The 22831-nt window shown below is 44.6% G+C and overlaps 1 protein-coding gene across 2 annotated transcripts in view; it reads left to right on the plus strand.

The window, feature by feature from the left end:
• Window positions 1–17403: 17403 nt before the first annotated feature.
• The window catches only part of TRPT1 (tRNA phosphotransferase 1), a 57784-nt gene continuing 52356 nt past the window's right edge, over window positions 17404–22831 (plus strand). Inside the window, exon 1 of one of the 2 annotated variants that reach the window (XM_069207108.1) lies at window positions 17404–17516. The gene's annotated coding sequence lies outside the window, so the exon portion shown is untranslated. Of the gene's footprint in view, window positions 17517–20332; window positions 20353–22831 lie in introns of those variants that run through there. The other variant, XM_069207109.1, reaches the window with a different exon arrangement.

A 22831-nucleotide genomic window follows, 5' to 3' on the forward strand; every position in this document is an offset into this window, starting at 1 on the left:
GTTTAGCCCTGGGGATAGTGTAAATAAGTGGCACCAGTTATCAGTGTGACCAGATAGCACTGCAAAAAATGTGAGGGCAGGCGGAAAATTGGGTTTCATTATGAGGTGAGGGCACTGGAGGTCAGTAATTGACCCTTGCCCTAGGGTCAGCATGAGGGGCTATCAATAACTGTTGATTTCAGAATATCATCCTGGTTATTTCGAAGAGTTCAATGTGAGACATTGACAATGATAAGCAGTTTGATAGGCTGGCACTGCTGGGCAGATGGAGAAAGTCTACTGGTAGCAAGTGTGAAAAGCTTGCACCACTGGTAGGGTGATGGAACCACTGTGCAGATGATATAAGATGGGACACTTGTCAGCACTGTGATAAGCTACCATGTTTTAGTATTGAGACATTTGCACAGGTGGGTTGTGTGAAGAGTTGTTAATAGTGAGCAGTATTCTGAGCTTGCACTAGTGGCTTCTTAGAAAACTACAACGAGGAAAATTGTGACAAGCCAGGAATCCCAGCAGTGTTGAAAGCTGGCGGTAGGCACAGTGTGAGGAGTTTATGTTGATGGACAGTCTAATAAACTGGTGTAATGTTTGAGGAAATTGGTAATGGGATACCACAAAATCATAGGAATACTTCTGTTGCATGGGCTCTCATTATCCTAATGAGGCTGCTGGATTTTGGGCAGCAGCATCACCTGAATTGTGGGGAACTGAGTTCGATCCCACACCATGTGACAACTGTCAGCTTAATCCGTTTCAGGCCAGCAAGCAGCACCTTAGCTCTGCCCATGCATAGGGATGATGTGTGGCAACAGGGCACATGACATTGTGACTTCTCAGGGAAATCATGGTGGATCAGATCTCATCCTTTTTTCTCAGTTACATTCGCCTCACACATGCAAAGACAAACAGAAGCAGGGAATAGTTCAATAAGATTTATTGAATCAGCTGCGACCTAGATAAAATAACATGAACTGCAATAATGCAGAACGGTGACAAGAGAAGTTAAACACAAGAAAAGTCCCACCATACAGTCACTATACAAGATGTGTGATTCCTACCGACTCCATTAATGTTCTATGTTAGAGCACAACAGGATAAGCCCTAATCCACCCTTCAGGACCCCCCGGGAAGACATCATCCCCCATGCCTGAGTATGACAGTAGTGAAGGAGCCTGTCATCTATTGAGACACCTTCCCCATATAGGCCAGGGAACCGGCAGTCTCAGTGAGCAGCTGTAATTAAGTCAGACAGCATGCTGTTGTGTAGCCATTTTATTTTAGCTATAGCTACATGCACGTTATTTTAACACACTTGGCCCAGCCGCTCTGCACTCTAACCTAGATATATTTTATTCGGCTTTATTTTATTGTTACAATAGCCACTTTTACGTTCTTGTTTTATTTTCTGTTTATCTAACTGTTTTTGCCTAGGCCGGCACTCTGTTCTCAAACAAGACATTCTTGCTCACTGTGCTTCTTCCAAGGCTAAAGCACGGTACATTGCCGGTGAAAGTGGTATAAGTTTAGTCTCCAACATTTGTAGAAAACCCACATCCTTACATTTTCTCAGAACATCAGCTGTGTTGTTATAAAAACACTTCCTTGTGCCTTACACGTTAGAAGGAGATTCCAGCCAGAGAACCACGACTGTATGCCGATTGCTGAATTTTTTGCTACAGTTTCTAACGCAGACCACAGGCCTTTGCTCAGGTATGGGGGATGATGTCTTCCCAGGGGAACCTGAAGGGCAGAATTAGAGCTAAACATGCTGTGCTCTATCATAGCCTAGGTAGGAGTTAGTCTATTGACTGTAGTGACAATATGATAGTGTTATTTCTATGCTTCACTCTCCTCGTCACAATTTGAATACTGTCACGCTGTGTTGTCCTGGTTATTGCAGCTCATGCTTTGCTATCTAAGATGCAGTTGTTTTATTAAAATCATTATTGAAACATATACTGCCTCTGTTTGTCATTTTATATATGAGACTAGGGTAACTGAGAGAAATGGATGAGACCTGAGTGACCACGGCTTCCCTGAGAAACCCATTATGTCATGCACTCGGCTGCCCAGTCATCCCTGCCCTCGGGGAGGGATGAGGCACTGCTAGTTGGCTGAAGCAAAACCCGGATTGGAGCGATAGGTGTCACCTACAGTGGGTCTGACTCAGTCTCTCACACCACGGGCGATTCTGCCGCTCAAAATCTAGTAGTCTCATTAGAATATTGAGAGCCTACGCTACAATGCAATTGTGGTCATCTGGCTGGAACCTCCCTCTGACATGCTGGGGACAGAGAGAAGTTTTTGTAATAAAACAGCTAGTGTTCTGAGAAAAGTGTCCCCATGTAAAAATACGTAGGTTTCTGTGAAATGTTAGAGTCATGGTGCAGCACTTGTGCCGGCAATCCTATCTCATCACAGCCTTAAAGAAAGCACAGAGTGAAAGAATGTCATGCTAAGAAATGTAAATGCTTTCCTAGGCGAAAGGACAGCAAGATAAAGAAGAATAAAACATCACCACAAATGTGATAATTTCTAAAAGAATAAATAAAATGAAACGTTACTGGGCTAAAGGGCACAGACAGCAGGCCTAGTTGCTAAAATGACGTGCCCACAAACATCACTAAGAAGGCTCCACAACACTTCACTATTGCTCCTTTAAAACCTTTGGGTTTTCAGTGATTTTATGTGTAAATGTGATGTGAAATTCACCATATGGCACTGTTTTTACACATTTTTTTCCTCTAGGGAACCCCTGATCCCAGCCCTCCTAAAAAAGTGAGGCTTGCTCCAATGCTACTATTTAAAGCATTATTTCCATCCATCAGTTAAAGATTCAGAATCCGTCACTGCTTACTGGTGGGTTTGTTGCCAGCACCAAAAACATTTGGTGGCACCTACTCTGTAGTGGGTCACTGCAGTGATGGAAGTGGGTGGTGCACTCCTTAAACAAGTATTGGCATGACCTATAAGTCTGGCATTAGCAAACTGGTGCGAAAGTTAGTTTAGAAAATATGCTGTCACCTAAACGTGGGAGCCTTGTGCTTGCAATAAAAAATGTAAATGCAGAAAAGAATCACTGTGTTGGCTGTTTTACTAGTGAGTTTTTTTTTAAGAAACAAGTTTTTTTTCATTTGGACCATCTATTTTACTGATAATATTTGGGAAGGAAGCATAAATAAATCAGCACCCAAAAGAAGCACTCAGATCACAGACAGCTACAGTGCTAAAGTGTCACTAAAACATTTATTATTTAAAGTTAAAATAAAAAAATCACACTTTGAACTAACTTTGCAACTGAAGAGAAAGGAACCATTTAGAGGTGGTTGTAACCCATGTACACAGAACTTGTGTAGTTATTCAGCGTGAAGGGAACCAGTAGGTAAAGAGGGCTGACCCATGCTTTATGCTGTTGTGGGAGAAAGCAGAATGTGAATGACAATTCAAAAGGCCAATGGAGGAAGCCCGCTGACTAAAAAACCCTCTATGTATGTTATAATGTATGATTTTTTTGGGGGGTGGGGTGGGAAAGGGCAATAGTCTGGTAGGACAGCGAAGGTCCTCAAGTTTTTCTGATCCATTCGTAAGTATCTCATCCAGTCTGCATTTTTAACACGCGTTCTGCGACTTGGATTCGTGACTTAATAAAAGAGTGAACAGGAATTCCAATCTCAAAATGCAATGAAAAAACCTTAACTGGCTAAACTCCACACGCATGGACCGAGAAAAGACTTGAAAAAGCTCTGGTGTGTATTTTTTGTACACATTAAGTACTGAAACTGTGCACTACCATGCGTGGAGATTCAAAGAAAAGGAGCCCAGAGAGAGGGTGAGAGGATCGGTTCAACTCCTTTGGCACAAATTTATGTAACTTAACTCCTTCGGGGCCAAGGACATAATGGTTACGTCCATGGTGCAGGCCCCGGCCCGGTCCCTGGGGGAGCGCCCACCACACACCACTCAGGGCAGGGATGGAAGGATAATCACTTCCCCTTCCACCCCTATCCCCCACCCCTGTGATGTCTCATCAGAGGTCACCCCCATCGCACTGGAAGCTTAGCTTCCAGCACGATCGGAATAGAAATGAAAGCATTTCTCTTCCAATTGGGGCTGGGGGCAGGCAGAGAGGCATCAAAGGAAAGGAACAGCTTTTCCTTTCCTTTGATTTCTTTCTGAACATTTCTGCAGCCTGATCGTAAAGCAATCGGGTGGCAGAAATGCCCACTAGACATCAGGGAGTTTCTTTTTTTTAATATAAACAATGAAGGATCGCAACCCCTTGGGCAAGGGTCGCTTCCCTGGGGACATTTTTTAAGGCCTTTTCTGCTCTTCGAGGGCAGAAGCCACTAGACACAAGGGATCGTTTTTTTAATTTTTTAGACGTGGGGAGCGACCCCTTAGGCAATTTTTTTTAGGCCATCTCTGCTCACCTTGGGGGCAGATCGGCCTATTTCTTTTTTCTTAGACCAATCTGCCCCCAAGGGGGTGCAGAAACCACTAGACACCAGGGATTTTTTTTTTTTGCGCCAATTTCATGCAAGGGGAGCGACCCTTTAGACAAGGGTCCCTCAACTGGGGGCAAATTTATTTCAGGCCATTTCTGTCCCCTTGGGGGCAGATCGGCCTATTTTAATTAGGCCAATCTGCCCCCAAGGGGTGCAAAAATCACTAGGCACCAGGGTTTTTCATTTTTTTATTTTTTTACAGATGGGAAGCAACCCCTTAGGCAAGGGTTGCTCCCCTGGGGGGCAAATTCATTTTAGGCCATTTCTGCCCCAAACCACTTAGGTACCAGGAATAGGTGTGTGTGTGTATGTGTGTTTTGTTTGGGGGGGCAGCCCCTTGGGCCAGGGTCGCTCCCCATTGGGGCACATTACCGTTGGCCATTTCTGCCCCCCTTGGGGGCAGATTTGCCTATATATGTGATGCCCATCTGCACCCAAGGGGGGCAGAGAGCCCTCTAGACACCAGGTAAGATTGTTTTTCAAAAAAAGAGGGTGCGGGAATGGCCATACCCCCACCCTAAATAAATGGGGACAAAGTTGTTCTGACCACCGGTGGGCAGATGGGGCAATTACCCTTGATCCACTCCCCGGGGGAGCAGAAAGCCTACTAGAATCCAGAGAATTAAACAAAATGTAAAAAATAGTGGGGTGGTGGCTACCAACCAGTATGGGCATGGTTGTGCCCCCACCCCAACTGAAGGGGGTAACAGTCTTTCAGCTCTCCCCCACACACTAAACAATCTTATACCAGTGGCAAGCAAGAGGACATTTGATTATTTTAGGTTTTGGTTTCACATTTGGGCCATGATAGCTTGTCTAACTCTCAAAATCATCCCACTTGGAATGGTGAGGGCTGCTCTTTTTGGACTTTGGGACGCTGCCAAGTAGAAAAATCTATGAGACCTAGACTCATCTGAAAACTAAACATCTGGGTGAGTCCAGGGTGGTGTGCTTCACATGCACCCTGCACCATTTTATTAGCCACAATGCCCTGCAAACCTCCAACTTTGCTTGAAATCACACATTTTCCCCACATTTTTGTGATGGAACCTTCCGGAATCTGCAGGAACCCACCAAATTCCTACCACCCAGCATTGTTGCATCTATACCATTAAACATTCTGCACCACTAGTCAGCCTAAAAACGTTTTTTTCCAAACTGCCCTTTTAGACCCTCTTTGGTTCCCCCTCAATTTTGAAATGTTTTTTGGCTCTTCCAAGTCACAGGCACTTGGCCCACCTACACACGTGAGGTACCATTTTTATCGGGAGACTTGGAGAAATGCTGGGTGGAAGGAAATTCAGATTTTCCTAGCTTTAGTGAAGGAAAGTCTAGATTTTATTAAAGACACGTAGGCGAGTATTATGCTCCCTTTTATTGCTTTAATCTTAACAGGAGCCAAGAAAAAGAACATTACAACAAGAACTACATATCCCATGAATCAATAAAATAATATGTCACACGTGAAGTTACAAAGGAATGACCAATAGCATGCCCGCAACCCCAATAACTATCTTAACTGCGAGCAACAAGCCCTCTTTTCTTGAGAGAGCATGTCAAGGGAAACAAAACAATGGAATAATAATCAATATAATGGAAAAAGCCATCAATAACGTAAAAAAGTATTTCGCAAAGTCCAGAGCTAAAGGGGAAACCGAATTCGGCCGGTCCACAAAACGACAGGAAGACAAAGACCGATCTTCATGAAGAGTAACAGATGCAGAGACTTCTTGAGGAAAAAACTTGGTGGAAGGACGAACATCCTCATGAAGAAGCGAGTGGTGCAGGGGAAGCCAGCACTGAAATAGAAATGGGAGGGTTAAGAAAACCAGTGGGATAATACTCTCCTCTGTGTTTTTAATAAAATCTAGACTTTCCTTCACTAAAGCTAGGAAAATCAGAATTTTATTACAAGACCAGAGGCTCCTATTATGCTTGTTTAAAGCATGTTAATAACAGAATCGGCAACAGTGGAAATTCGTTTACAATAAAACGTTCTAAAAGTGGAAACATTAGACCAGTCTGCCGATCTAAGAATGTCCTCCAAACGAGCACCTGCCCAGTGGGCCTTAGAAGCCATAGCACCTCTGGCGGAATGAGCCCCAAAGGAAGTGGTGTCAACACCCGCGAGGGTCATAACCCACTTAACCCAACAAGCAAGGGTAGGAGAAGAGACGGGTTTACACAGTTTGAAAAAGGAAATCAGCAACTGGGGAGAGGAGGACGTTCTTAAATCTGCAGTTTTTGCTATGTAAACTTTTAAACAGTTACCAACACAAAGTTTAGGATGTGATGGAAAGTACGTATAATGAACCATGGACACATTTGTTTTCATTCTCCTATGAATTCTGAAAGACACATTAGTGGGAGAGAATTGGACAGAGGATACATCTAAAGCCTTAACATCGGAAACACGTTTCAAAGAAGCCAAGCATAGCAACATTGTTAACTTTGCCGAAAGGCATTTCAGAGAAAGAAATTCATTATCGTGCCAGGAATTGAACAAATTCAAAACCAAATTTACATCCCATAAATGATCATATCTAGAAACAGGAGGATTGGAAAATCTTACTCCCTTCAAGTGACGACACACCAAATGATGTTCACCGACAGGTTTTCCATCTACTTGAATGTGCTCAGCAGAAATAGCAGATCTATAGGTAGTCACTGTTCTATACGCCCTATCCTGGGAGGCTAGAGAGGCCACACCCACAGGCTCCGCCCAAAGAGGATATCGTACTCTGGGCAGAATGTGTGGAAGACGCGGTGTCGAATCGCCCCCTAATCCGTCTTTGAACACCGAAAAAAAAAAAAACCATCGAAGAAGGCAAAGAGAAGACGCGCCGCCAAGCGCGAGGTGAAGCCGGTGACGGTAAGCGTTATCTGAGGCGCGTACCTCAGAATCTGACAGGAGAGTGAGAGACAAACGTTCTGGAAGAACGTTTGGCTCTCAAGATGACAAGCGAACAAGACGCTCATAACGCCAGTGAAAAACAAACACAGAAATCTAGCATAAACAATGAAAGCATGCACAAAACTAATAACAATAGTAATAATAATAATAAAGTACACCAAATATAGTAATGTAAAACGTATGAAGAAATGTATAACTTATCTTGACTGTGAGCAGCAAGAAAAGAGGGCTTGTTGCTTGCAGTTAAGACAGTTAGTGGGGTTGCTGGCATGCTATTGGTCATTCCTTTGTGACTTCACACGTGACATATTATTTTATTGATTCATGGGATATGTAGTTCTTGTTGTAATGTTCTTTTTCTTGGATGCTGTTAAGATTAAAGCAAGAAAAGGAAGCATAATAGGAGCCTCCTGTCTTGTAATAAAATTTGTGGCTCCTCTCAAATTCCAGAACTTTCTATCCCACCGAAATGTGAGGAATTTTTTTTTTCCCTCCAAATATTTTTTTTCAAAGGATTCTGGGTAACAGAACTGTTGAGCGCCCCACAAGTCACCCCATCCTGGATTTCCCAAGATGTCTAGGTTTCAAAAATGCACAGGTTTGGTAGCTTTCCCCAGGTGCCGGCTGAGCTAGAGGCCAAAATCCACAGCTAGGCACTTTCCAAAACACACGTCAGATTTCAATGTAAAAATGTGATGTGTCCATGTTGTGTTTCTTTCTGCGGGCATTAAGCCTACCCACACAAGTGAGGTACCATTTTTATCAGGAGATTTGGGGGGAACACAGAATAGAAGAGCAAGTGTTATTGCCCCATGTCTTTCGCTACATTTTGTTCTTCCAAATGTAAGACAGTGAATAAAAAAGACGTCTATTTGAGAAATGCCCTGTAATTCACATGCTAGTATCTTGTGCCCATTTAGGAAATACAAAGGTTTCCTTGATACCTATTTTTCACTCTTTATATTTCACCAAATGAATTGCTCTATACCCGGTATACAATGAAAACCCATTACAAGATGCAGCTCCTTTATTGGCTCTGGGTACCTAGGGTTCTTGATTACCCTACAAGCCCTATATATCCCAGCAACCAGAAGAGTCCAGCAGATATAACGGTATATTGCTTTAAAAAATCTGCCATAGATGGAAAAAGTTATAGAAGAAAACGTGGACAGAAATGGCTCTTTTTTTCACCTCAATTTCAATTTTTTTTTTATTTTAGCTGTTAATTTCTGTAGGAAAACCTTGAAGTATCTACAGAAATTACCCCTTGCTTAACTCAAAATGGTGTCTACTTTTCAGAAATGTTTAGCTGTCCGGGATCCAGCATTGGTTTCACATTCATTTCTGTCACTAACTCGAAGGAGACTGAGAGCACAAAAAATAGTAAAAATGGGGTATGTCCCAGTAAAATGCCCAAATTGTGTTGAAAAATTTGTTTTTCTGATTCAAGTATGCCTGTTCCTGAAAGCTGGAAAGATGGCGATGTTAGCACTGCACTGCAAACCCTTTGTTGATGCCATTTTCAGGGAAAAAAACACAAGCTTTCTTCTGCAGCTCTGTTTCCCCATTTTCTTTGTAAAAACTAAATATTAGCTATAATTTGACAATTTTCTTGGACTTTTCTGGGGGAACCCACAAATTCTGGGTACTTCTAGAATCCCTAGGATGTTGGAAAAAAGGACGCAAATTTGGTTGTGGATAGCTTAAGTGGACAAAAAGTTATGAGGGCCTAAGCGCAAACTACCCCAATTAGCCCCAATGGGGGCTTGGGGGGAGTAGAGGGCTTGCCCGGTCTCCCCCCGGGCTTGTCGGGCATCCGTGGTACAGTCCACGGCCCGCGTTTAGGGGGATTGGTTGGTAGGGCAGGATAAGGCGGGCATTGGGCAGGGGTATATATGGCAGGGGCTGGGTGTGGGCGGCCTCTTTGGCCGTCGTCACACCCAGTAGGCGTGTTGTGCTCGTGGTGTTGTGCTCGTGTCAGAGGGTAGGCGTGTTGTAGGCGTTTTCAACTTTTGAAGTATAGTGTTCGTAGTGTTTCATTGTGAGTTATTTGCAGTAGGTAGTTAGTAGAAGTGGTTTAGTCGGAAATTATGGAGCCTAGTAAGGTAGTACAAGCTCTCAAAATTCTGCAGGACGAGGGTAGGGAGGACTTAGTAAAAGAGGGGGTTTTGGAGGAGGCGTGGGTGGGCTTGAGGAGACCAAAAAGGTTGTCTTCTAGGGGAGTGAGCGCGGCGGTTATCGCGTGCTCATCCTCACCGCAAAAATGTAAAAAATTCAAGGCTAAGAGCGCTGAGGGCAGGAAGGCGTCGCGCTCACCGGATAATATTGCGGAGACTCCAGCGAAGGTCCAGGGAAGCCCGACTTGGTTTGCACGCAAAAGGGGGGCCGGGAGGTCTTCACGGCGTTCGGGGGGCTCTTTACCCCGGCGGGTTGCGGCTGGGGGGAGAGGGGCGGCCCTCTCGAGTGCGGAGGCGGTGCTGCATAGGCAGGGGGCGCAGCGTGAAGGTGTGCGGGAGGGAGGGGCGGGGCGCATCAAGTCAGTGGAGCAAGCCCAACCGACTAAAGAAAGAGTTGGGCGCCCGGCAGCCATTTTAGAGGAAAGACGGTTAGGAGGCATTTATAAAATGGCGGCGCCCATCGTGGGAAAGGAAAAGGTGCCGGTTTCACCTAAATTTAAGCGGAATGCGGTGGATTTGGAGGCTCAGGGGCAAAGTATAAGGTCAGAGGAGGTTATTCTGATATCTGATGAGGAGCAAGAAGGGTTGGAGGCATTTGGCTTAGATGTTGTTGAGGGAGAATTGCACTCTGATAGTCAGTTTGTTGGAGGGTTTGGAGGATATGGTTTGGTGGATAAGGAGTTGTTGGGTAGTTTTCACAAGGAGGTGAAGGAGAGTGAGGTTGCTGAGGTAGGTTTGGATTTAGGTGAGCAGGTTGAATTTGTTGATCAGGATGGGTCTATATTTAAAGGTAGAGTTTGGGGTAAGTCTAGTGGTGAATTGAAGAAAGGCAGGTTTCAAGTTTTACAGGAGGTGAGGCAGAGAGATGTTGAGGAGGTAGGCGTTGGGTGTGGCGCTCCTCGGTTTCAGGGCGGACTGAAGGGGTTGACGGTGCATCGGGAAGCTGGGCGGCCTTCTGATGGTCAGAGTCAGCCGGTTAAGGCCAGGGCGCCTTTAGCACACCGGGGAGAAGAGAGGGTGAAGTCCGGAGCGGCTTACCTGACAGCGCGGGAGTCAGCAATGTCGCTAATGGGTCACGGTGCGGGCTCATTAGATGAGGTCCCTTCCACTAGCCGGGGCGCTAAGGGAAGGTGGGAGCTCCAAGAAGAAGAGGATCTGGACTTCGAGGAAGAGATGGAAGATCGGGCTCTTCCGGTTTCTTCGGCTGTGGTTACTGAAATTGCGCCATCGGCGGCAGAGTGGTCCGGGGCAACCACCCTGCAAGGCGACGTCAGGCTGTAGCAGGGAGTCTACCAAGAGGTGAGGTGGGAAAGGGGATCGGGGGTAATCTAAAGGGTGCCATGGGGGGTTTGCTGGCAAAGGGGGGTGTGGATGCCTCAATTCAGGTGGATTCGGTCGACTCTGGTGCAGGTAAGTCGGAAGTGGTGATGAAAGAGGATGCTTCGAATGTTGGAACGGATGAGGTGCACAAGGTGGCGGTGGTTAATTCGGGAGTCGTATTGAAGGGTAAAAAATTACCTTATATGGGGGTGGCGATGCCTTTGGGGGCGCATCTCACCCAGAATTTAAAGGAGAGGATTTGGAAAGGGGAATTTGTTGATGTTTTCAAATTACTCCATAGAGAAGTTCAGGCAAAAGAAGGGTCTAAGGAGGAGAAGTGGGAGTTACTCAGGAGGCCTAGGGTGCCTACAAACATAGAGAATTGGACGTCTGCTTTTCTCATTTATGCTAGTGTTTATTGTGAGCGGCATGTTGATTCTTGTGTGGCTCTTTTTAAGTATATGGATGTAGTGCGGCGAGCCCAGATGGATTATGGTGGTTTTGGTTGGTTCCGCTACGATGAAGAGTTTCGGGCTCGGAAAGCCATGGATCCGTCCAAGGCCTGGGGTGAAATTGATAATGAGCTGTGGATGCAGTGGTTAAGGACAGCGAGGTATGCTCCAACCACGCACACAGCTAGTGGTCTGCCTGTGCAGTATAGGCCCTTTCAGGGGCGTCCCACCAAGTTTGGGGTGGGTTTCGGACAGCGTAGCTACTTGCAAGGGAATGGATCTTGCTGGGCTTTCAACAGTGGCTTCTGCAACAGGCAGCCGTGTAGATTTCGGCACGATTGTGCCCACTGTGGTGGGAGGCATCCATCCTATCAGTGCTTCGGGGGTATGCAGTGGAGTGGTCAGGGACAGCAGTTCAGAGGTGGTGACAGGGGTAGAGGACAGACTCAGCATGTTGGGGGAAAAGGGGCCTTCTCCTATTGATTTAAGTGTTATTGTGTATTGGCTACAGCGTTATCCCAGGGTTGAAGAGGCGAAAGTTCTGTTTTATGGTTTTAAAGAAGGTTTTAGGTTGTGTTATCAAGGGCCTAGGTTGCGTAGGTGGGCTAATAATTTGAAATCCGCGAGGTTGTACCCAGAGGTGATTGAAGAGAAGTTGAGGAAGGAATTGATTTTAGGCAGGATAATTGGCCCCTTCTTTGAATGGCCGTTGCCTAATTTAACGATTTCGCCGCTTGGTGTGGTCCCTAAGAAGCAGGCGGGTGAGTTTAGGCTTATCGATCATTTGTCATGGCCTGCGGGTGTTTCAGTTAATGATTTCATCGCAGTTGAGGACACGGCTGTGCATTATGCGTCAGTGGATCAAGCGGTTGCTTTGGTGAGGAGGTGTGGACGTGGTGCCGAAATGGCAAAATCGGATATTCAGTCAGCTTTTCGGTTGTTGCCAGTTCATCCAGAGGATTTTTCCCTGTTGGGAATTCAATTTGGGGGTGCAATTTATGTGGATAGGATGTTGCCTATGGGGTGTTCGGTTTCTTGTTCATTATTTGAGATGTTTAGCACCTTTTTACAGTGGTGTTTTCAGGCTTTGGAAGGAGTGGGATTAGTCACTCATTATTTGGACGATTTCTTTTTCGTCGGAAGGGCGGGGTCTGGATCATGTGGCAGATCGTTGTTGGAATTTCAGAGATTGATGGAGGAATTTGGTGTGCCGCTGGCTCGGAGAAGACGGAGGGTCCAGCAACTTGTATTAATTTTTTGGGTATTGAGTTGGATTCAGAGAGAATGGAGTTGAGGTTACCTCAGGATAAAGTTCGGCAGTTGATTGAGTTGTTGGATGAAGCAGTTAAGAAGAAGAAGATGGAGTTGAGGCAGGTTCAAGCTCTACTGGGTCACCTAAATGTTGCGTGCAGAGTAGTTAGAGTGGGGCGGGCTTTTTGTAGGAGGCTTGGCTTTTCGATGAGAGGAGCATGCTTGCCACACCAGCACATTCGGATTAAGGCCGACATCAAGGATGATTTGAGGATGTGGATGGGGTTTTTGCAGGAATTCAATGGGGTTTCCATGTTGGTGGAGGATGAGGATTGGTTTTGGCAAGTGGAGATATTCTCTGATGCATCAGGAGCGAATGGTTTTGGTTTGTTTTGGGATGGCCATTGGGTGGCGGAGGCCTGGCCAGTCAGATGGAAGGAGGCAAAGCATAGTATTGCGTTCCTGGAGTTATTCCCTTTGGTGGTGGCATTGGTGATTTGGGGCTCTCATTTAGCCAATCGGAATGTAATATTTAATGTTGACAATCAGTCTGTGGTGGCATTAGTTAATTCACAAAAAGCTAAGGAGGACAAGGTGTTGAAGTTGCTGTGAATCTTTCTGTTGCACTGTTTGAGGTTCAACGTTATGTTTAAAGCTAAGTACATTCCAGGCATTAATAATGATATTGCTGACGCCCTATCTCGTTTTCAGTGGCAGAGGTTCCGTGGTCTGGCACCGGGAGCGGATTCGGAGAAGACTTGCGTACCGGGGGAATTGTGGGAGATAGGAAATTGAGCCTTTTGGAGCTGGTTCAGATGTCTATAGCCCCGTCGACGCGAAAGAGCTATTGGCAGGCCTGGTTGGAATTCTTGGAAGCAGGTGCGGTAAAAGTAGTAAGGGGGAGTGATGTCATTGGGAGGAGAAGGGATGAAGCGGTTCGTTTCATAATGCATCTTATTGAGAAAGGTTTGTCTGCTGTTACAATTGCTGGTAAGTTGGCTGGGATTGCTTTTTACGGTAAGTATTTTTGGGGTTACGATCCAGTGGAAGGGGAGATTTGTAGGAGGGTATTGGCAGGTTGGGCTAGGGCGGGGGGTGCTCGGTGGGACAGAAGAAGGCCGATTACGTCCCAGTTACTTAGGGCCATTTTGCGGTGTTTGAAGAGTGTTTGTTTTTCAAGTTGGGAGGTTCGTCTGTTTTCCTTATGTATGGCATGGTTATTTCATGGTGCTTTTCGCATTTCGGAGTTGTTGGGAGTGAGGGGGAGGGAGGGTCTTTTGCTTTCTAATGTACAGGTAAGTGGTGGGGATATTGGGATTTGGTTGGGAAAATCAAAAACGGATCAGTTGGGTAGGGGGCAAGAGGTGGTTTTGCATCGCACAGGTATGCAAGATTGTCCGGTTGGGTTGTGGGAAATTTTTGGGGCTAGATAGCCCGAATCTGCAAGGTTGGTTTTTATTCATCAGGATGGAAATGCGTTGACGGCGTCTCAAGTTTTGGCGGTACTGAAAATGTGTATTAGAGAGTTGGGTTTAGATCCAAGATGCTATGGGACTCATTCTTTTAGGATTGGGGCGGCGACGGAAGCGAGAAGACTTGGGAGGAGTGATCAGGTAATCCAGGAGTTGGGCAGATGGAGGTCTCAGTGTTTTCAACAGTATGTTCGTATTTTTAAGTGACTGGGGGGGGGTTTTGGGGGGTTGGTTGGAACAGGTCTGTTTTGCTTTCTTCCCTGCTTATCATTAATTCTCTCTTTCAGCCTTTCTTTTAGGGTTGGTGCTGTGAGTCCTGGGTGATGGGTAAGAGGCAGTTGATTAACACTCCCTTTTTTCTTTTTAGGTTGCGTTGGGGGTCCAGATGGAGTTTGTGCGGTTTGGATCGTCGGGCATTCTTTTGTGCGATGGGCGGAGAAGCAGGCAGCTGCAAGGCATTTTGGTCGCCAGCTGGGCCTGGATGGTATAAGGGTTAAAGTTAGCTGGGTGGGGAAAAGTGGTATGAGGTGGGGGGAATTGCTATATGTCTTATCCCAGAGGCTAAGGCAGGGGGTTTGTCCGGATTTGTTAGTAATTCATTTAGGTGAAAATGATTTAGTGGCGCTTTCAGGTATTGGTTTGATCAAGACGATGAAGGTGGACTTACTCCGTATTAAAGAGAGGTGGTCAGGAACTCACATTGTTTGGACAAGTCTGGTACCTAGGAGGGTCTGGAGGGGTGCTCATTCTTTTAAAGGTATTGAGAAGCAGAGGCGGAAAGTGAACAGAGAGATGAAAACATTTTGTAAGTCACATGGGTTTTCGATATTGAGCCATGATAACATTCTGGGTTCGGAGGTGGCTTTGTTCAGACAGGATGGGGTCCATCTTTCTTTCTTAGGTAATGAGCTTTATTTATTGGATTTGCGTATGGTTATTGCGGATTTATTGGGGTTGAAGCCATGGGATAGATAGTAGGGTTGGGTGGGGCAGGAAAATGCCTACCGGGTTTTCCTGTGTGGTGGGGGGTTTGGGCCAAGAAGCAGTTCGGGTGGGGAAGGGAATCGACATAAAGATGACTGGACAGGGATTTACAGGCAAGGGTATTTTAGAAGGGATGGGTAAAGGGTAGGTCAGGTCAAGGTGCTTGGGTTAAGGGGTAGTTGTGGAATGGGTATTAGAGGGAGGGGGAGGGGATAGGAGGTAATTTATGTATTAGTGAGGTTCAAGTAGTTTTGTGAGGCTTTTTGCCAAGGTTATTTGTTTTCCAGACCTGTTCTATTAAAGCGGCCTTTTATCCCTCAATGACGAGTGTTGTGGTCTGTTCATGGTTATGCCCGATGGGGGCTTGGGGGGAGTAGAGGGCTTGCCCGGTCTCCCCCCGGGCTTGTCGGGCATCCGTGGTACAGTCCACGGCCCGAGTTTAGGGGGATTGGTTGGTAGGGCAGGATAAGGCGGGCATTGGGCAGGGGTATATATGGCAGGGGCTGGGTGTGGGCGGCCTCTTTGGCCGTCGTCACACCCAGTAGGCGTGTTGTGCTCGTGCCCTCCCGCCCTCCCAGGATTTTATTTATTTTGTTTTTGTTTTTGTTGCTTTGGGTTTTTGGGGAGGGTTTATGTTATACCTTAGGCTGGGTGGCATTGGTGTTCTCATAGGTTATTCTTTAAGAGGGCAGGTCTGCGCGTAGTAAGGCATGAGGGTTGTTATTGTGGGGGGGTTGGGTTCGCTGCCACTGATAGTCAGGTCTGGCTGCGGGGGGTTTGGGCCAAGAAGCAGTTCGGGTGGGGAAGGGAATCGACATAAAGATGACTGGACAGGGATTTACAGGCAAGGGTATTTTAGAAGGGATGGGTAAAGGGTAGGTCAGGTCAAGGTGTTTGGGTTAAGGGGTAGTTGTGGAATGGGTATTAGAGGGAGGGGGAGGGGATAGGAGGTAATTTATGTATTAGTGAAGTTCAAGTAGTTTTGTGAGGCTTTTTGCCAAGGTTATTTGTTTGCCAGACCTGTTTTATTAAAGCGGCCTTTTATCCCTCAATGACGAGTGTTGTGGTCTGTTCATGGTTATGCCCGAAAAAGGCTTGGCACAGGTGGGGGAAAAGGCCTGGCAGTTAAGGGGTTAAACAATCTGCCTATCATATAATCTACCTACTTTAAGAATGCGCCCCATTGTACATTTCACATAATGTCTAGTGGCGCCATTTAATGTGTGGCTGTTTCAGTAAATCTTGCCTTTTTAACCAATAGAAATTTGCATTATGGGGCTTACAGTTTTTGGTTCACCTTTTGGGATTGTGGGCTTAAAACGTTAACAGCCATGGGTAGATTAAAAGCGAGGTGTGTAAATACGTGTAGCAATGACAACAGAAGGCAGAATTTAGCATGGTGTGTTGTACAAAATGTACCTACATTCAAATATTAACATCTGGGAAGTATAAAGTAACACCATAGATTAAAATACAATAAATGAAACTACAACGCAAAAGGAGATGGATGGTTTCAGGATACCACACATGCCAACATTTTAGAAGAGGAAAGTTGTAGCTTTCAAAAAAACACAATCGGGGAATGCCTTTCTCGTACTGATTTCTATTGAAGCAGAAGCTATTTCAGGTGGGAGTCAACCAAAATAGTCATTTTTGGCTTCAGAAATCAGGAGTCTTTCACCCGAATCGGGTCTATTGGCATGTTTGCAGGATACATACTGTAATGTGAGGTGGGATACATGTTGGGTACTCATTCATTAGTAATGTTGTTTATTTAAAACTGATTGTTGGCCTGAATAAAACTACTCTTTCTCTTTCATTATCGAAGCTTCTGTTTGTACTTCGGATTTTACAAAACAGAGAACAATAAACACATATGTGGTCGATTTCCTGTCGTATACTTCATAACAAATGAAGAACTGTTGAGTTTCTCAGGAACATGCACGAATAGCTTTCCAGTCCAGTGTTTTCTTTGCATTCTGGTATATCTGTGGCCCTTTTCAACTCACTAATAAAATCAGGACTACAATTCCCAGATAGCAAAAAAATATATATATGTATATATATATATATATTGGAGCAAATGAGATACACACTCACAAACCGAAAACCCGATAGTTGTGGAAATGCTGAAAACTCAGGGGCTTCTATTGCAGTAGAATGAATGGGATCTACGGCTGCTTCACTCTCGCTCTGTTGTTCAGATAGAAGACTGAAGTCCTGAATCTATATCAGAAAACTGCATTTACATTTTCCCGAACCAAAATGGACGCCGAGTTTAATTTTGGCTCGGGGGAGTTCGGGTTGCAGTGAAGTCCTTTCTCTAGGTTATTTACACTCCTGTGTTGTTGCCATGTTTGTGTCAAGGAGAGATTATGTATATAGCGCTCACTACCCCCGGCGGTGCGTTGAGAGTGCGCGAAGAGCAGAGCGGCGGACGGGTTAGTGCAGTTATAACATGGTTGCTCGCGGTATTGTTTATGTTTTTGAGTTAATCTCCTTAGCGCGTGCCCAGTCTGCGAGTCGAGCTGTCAGAGCCTCACGTCTTACAGCGTCTGCCCCAGCCGCTTTACATATAGAACAGTGAACACATCGAGCTGTTGACATTTTAGGCGAGCTGGTAAAGTCTTTATTAGGGAAAATATTTAACAGTCAGCGACTATTCGCTTTGGAGTCGGTTAAGTGAACGTTTTCACACTATCTTTCCGATTGTGAGGGCGGGGCGATTGTCAAGGCGGGGAATCCGAACCCTCCATTCAAAGAAGTAGCTTTTAATTTACGCAGATCCCTGCTTAAAAATAACCAAAACTCACATTACATGGTGATAACATCATGGCATGCTCTAGATCTGCAAGATAACCAGAGTTCCATCCAGAAATTGAGTGATTTCAAGTTACTTACTGGTAATATTCATTGCTTGTGAGCATACTAGAGTTAAAACTGCCTTCAAAATAAGAAATTGAAAAGAGAAAGTAGGGGGCAGACTTATCTTTATTTCACGCAGTGCAGCATGCATACAACGCTTTCCAGTCCTTTCCTCGCACTGGCTGTCAATGTGCTACCTTGCATCAAAGCAGGCATCCTTCTACGTTGCAGGCAGGATAAAAAAATGTCTAGCTTACGCGACAAGAATTTTCAATTCTATAAAGGACACGGAGGCGAGGATTATGCTTTTCCTTTGTTTACTAAACTTACACAGCAGCCAATCACAACAATTGAGGCGAGTGCGAACCTCCTTATCGTAACCTTTTCTCAAGTTGTCGTGCACATATTGTGCTACCTTTGAAGACGGGAGCCAGTTAGAGGATCTAGGGTGTATTATTTCAGAGGGATCGAAGTTTAATAGCTGCGAAGTAGAATGTTTCTTCGCTTTCTTACTGGAGGATGGCGTGGATTGGTCATCTGAGTCTTGATCTGACGAATCACCAGAAGAGGCAGAATTTCCCAAATTACTATAATTGTGTTCATCAATACGCCTCTTGCACAGTTTAGCAAAGGCTTCTGCATAAATATCTTCAGGATCCCCCTCAGTAATGTTTTTTGTTTCAGCTTTAGATTTGGAAGCAAGCAGAGGGTTGACCCCCTCTGGGTTATCAGAGGATGTACCCGGGACCCAGCCTTGAGAGTGAGCGTACTCAAGTAGTTGGCCAGAAAAGGGGCCTAAAGCTCTCACTAAGGCATCATTTACGGATTGCTGCACTCTAGAATCGAGTGCCTCCACTAAATTAACCTCCAATTGGTCCACCGTATCTTCAGGGTAGTACCCTGTCTCATCCTCATTCCATTGTGCCATTGTCAGCAATGGAGTATAATTCCAATAAAAGGGGGGAGTGAAAAAAAACCTTAACAGGCAGATGTAGATTATAAAGTTCTATAACACTATGATTTAAATATATATATTCAGGAGGGAGCCGCCTGTATTCCACTCTAGGCAGAGCCTAATATAATTTTACTACCCAGCAGCACACTGCCTGGGCGTCAGGGATACACCTTTTCAGCCTGCCTCAGTCAGTATTGCTGATTGCCTTAAGCGCGCTGCAATCTACGAGCCGATCCAAGGAAAAACACTCGAAGGAATGGATCGGCTCGTAAAACGCACGCGCCGGGAAAAATCAATACCGGCAGTGAAGACAGACTGCGCGCAGCGCTCCCGCCCCTTAATCAAAGTTAAAACTTTCCTTATTAAAACCACTTTAAATGTGAAAAGAGCACACGAAATCGCGGCGCTGAAAACCGCAAATATACACAAGCAAATTCGTACAATTTTAACAAATAAAACAGAGAATAGATAAAGTGTCACTTATCTGCTGCGAAGCAGCAAAGAAAGAGGAAGTGACGTTGGGGTTCAGGACTCTTATGCTTGGAGGTCACGATTGGTGATTGGAGCACGTGACTTATAGTTCATGATATTGGGAAATGTAGTTTTTTTCCTTTAACGTGTTGTGATTGGCTGCTGTGTAAGTTTAGTAAAGAAAGAGAAAGCAAAATCCGAGCCTCCTGTCCTGACATAGAATTCTTTTTGTGCATGAAAGGGCCCCTTCCTTCACAAAAACAGCCCTTAGAGGCAGGTCTGGTTCTAGCAGGTGGGCCAGGCCTACCCAAACATGGCCTTTGGCCCTCCCACTCACAGCAGAAGAGGCAACAGGAAAAAAAAACGATTACGTTGTTCTTCGATGTCTACAAACGTGATTTTTTCATTTTTGTTTACTTAATTATCAGACAGGGGTCATCAAGGAACCTCTAGAATACATTTTAAAGTGCAATTTTTTTAATAATAGCTGTTTCAATTATGTACTGATTGGGAGAAAGATACTGGCTTTAGATGCCGTCCCCTATTTTTCTGCTGGCTGAGACATTAAAATACTAGGCATACCGGTAAACCCAGTGGCAACCCTAGCTCATGTCTGAGGCTTGCTGCTGTGGGGAGGTGTGTGTTACGGCAGTGTGTGTTGGGGGAGAGGGGTCAGGGGTTTACCTGCCAATGATGGAGCAAGTGCAGTAGCACAAGAGCCCACGACTGTGAACGACCTTCTGCACCTCAATAATGGCTGTTTATGTGTCTGTGTGGTGTTTCTGAGGGTGTTATGTAGTTTAGTCTGTGTAGAATGTGCACAGCAACATATTATTATAGAATAGAGCATGCATTATACTAATCAGATAGTGGTACTTCATGCCTCATTGGATGAGCTGCCATAATGTGGAATTACAATGCCTACTAAAATATGTGTCTTTTCTCTGCCAGATGCTGTGGTATAAAAAAGTTCTTTATTTTCTCAAGTAAGAAATTGTGCTTAGCTGGTTTTATTTTCACCAGTGTTGCATGGTTACAAATGTGCACACTTTATATTCTGATATCTTGTCACAGTACATTGCATATTCACAAGTTATAGTCGGGTCCACCCGAATTTTGCAATTTTGTGTCTATGGTGTTTTTCACATCATCATGGATTTGCCCCATATGCCACATAATCCATTATCTGATGCATAATCTGCATGTTTAAAACAATATTTCTAGCTCTGGATCAAAAGTTGCTAAAAAATACTGCAACACGTGTTGAGGCACAGTTGAAGGAACTTTGCAAAGGCTGACTGGTCACTTTTCAGCTGCGTATTGCTATACTTGGGTGGTAAAATTGTACTACTGAGGTGCAGCCTATGCCCATATAGAGATAACTAGTGTAAAAAAAGGAAAAAGTAATACCATCACGAAATGTGCCTCATTACGCCACATTATTTGTCTTTTCTTGCTACATAATTTGCTCCTCCCCTACCACATAGTTTTAGTGGTCCTGTTTATAGTGATCTTACTCTTCACATGTACTAGCAATGGTACTGATCACAATTCAGTTTAATAAAGAGCTACCAAGAGTTATGCAATGTGGCATGATATATACATGGTGGCATTAAGGCTAATTATTCAAAATTACGTCAGAACTAAATATTCCATTCCAGAGGTATGTTTTAAAATTCCTATCGATAAACTTTTGCCAAAAACAAAGTATGATTTTCAGCTAAACAGATAATCTCCGCGCACATCGCAGCATATACTTTATACAGCTATGTTAAAACCAAATATGTACAATTTTTAAGACAAAATTTCATCTGTTCTATTTGGTCAAATTCCTAAATAGTGTTTGGTTACCTCTTGATATTTCAATGTATAGCACTAGGTTTGGTGTTACAGTGAGAGGTTGCACAGCTGATGATTCATGCACAGAAGCTGCAGAGCAAGTGGTCTATTGGCCTTCAGGACCCTGCTCAGAGGCATTTTTCTTTTCTAAGTGTGCTGCAGAACGCAACACACTTAGAAAGAGAAAACAACAAAGAGACATAAAGATTTTTCTCCTCATTGCGCCTCCCCTGGGAAGGCGTAGCATTTTGATGCATTCCTAGATTTACCAGGGTTGGTAAATCTGGGAGTGTGCCAAAATCCATGGATCAATGGGTATGAACACCCACTCTCCACCTATTGAACGCCTCCCTGGGGCAGAGCAATGCAAAGCAGCAATTTGTGCTTTTTTGTGTTACTCCAGATTTATCAAGCCACTCTGGGCCATGCAAAGTGGCCTTGCAGGACTTGATAAATCTGACTTTGTTGTTGCATCACCCTTGTGCCCCCTTGTGTGGCGCAAGGGTGACACAACACAATGATTATTATGCCCCTAGATTTGCAACACCCTTTAAAAGAGCAATTTCAGATTAAGAAGAAAATACAGAATTCAAAACCCCTTCATCAAAACCATGACGTTCTGGTTTTAGTTTATCAATTCTGTAATGTTTTACAAATGTATCGTAGGATGCCCTCAAAGCCACCCTCCATATTTCATTTAGGGAGCTTTCTGATGCTCAGCCCAAGAGGTAGCAACCCTTTGAGTCTGTCTTTTCTGTATTCCCATTGGAAGAGGAATGTCCAAAAGGGTACAGGTGTCAGAATCCATTAAAATCTTGTTGGACCATTGGTATGATGCAGCCTTAATTCTTTTAGACTTATCAGCAGTGATCGATATGGTATCTCACACTACACTTCTGCAACAGCTGGCAGATATTTACAGTCCATTCTTTGCAACAGTGCAGTAATTTTCGGCTTCCACCTTTTCTTCAGGAAGCAAGTTGCTTAACTATTGGGTGTGGCAAAGCTCCTCACTCAGCCCTACATTGTTTAATGCGTACATGGCCCTTTGGCCTTACTGATTCAGTCATATGACGTTATGCGGATGACACAAAACAGTTTTTTTCTGTAGGTGAGTACCTTGCTTTTATACAGAAACCTTTTGAAGCATGTCTCATCAGTGTTCTAGACTGGATGAAACAGAGTCACCTTAAACGTAATTCAGAAAAGACAGAAGTCTTGCTCTTTGGAAGTACACAGGAGGTCTGGTTCAGTGAACAGTGGCCAGCTGGTATGATCACTCTCCATTGACTATCAACATACGTGAGAAACGTGGGAGTGAAATTTGATAAAGATCTATCTTTCTGCCCACAGATCTTATGAGCCCCTGACTCATGTGTTGCCCTACTACTTTCACATAAGAAATTCTTGGCTCTATTGCCTTTTGAAGCTTGCAAAACAGTAGTTCATGCTCTGATCAATGCTAGGCTGGACTATGCCAATATTCTGTACTCTGGCCTATCAGTCTTTCTACACAGTCAGTTGCAGGTTGTACAGAATATTGCTAATTCGAAAGATATGTTGCTGTGTCTCACTATGTTATCCTCTAAAATGACATGTAAAATAATTTATTGGGGAGAGTTCAAA

The sequence above is a fragment of the Pleurodeles waltl genome, chromosome 9 (assembly GCF_031143425.1).
Source record: "Pleurodeles waltl isolate 20211129_DDA chromosome 9, aPleWal1.hap1.20221129, whole genome shotgun sequence".
NCBI lineage: Eukaryota > Metazoa > Chordata > Amphibia > Caudata > Salamandridae > Pleurodeles > Pleurodeles waltl.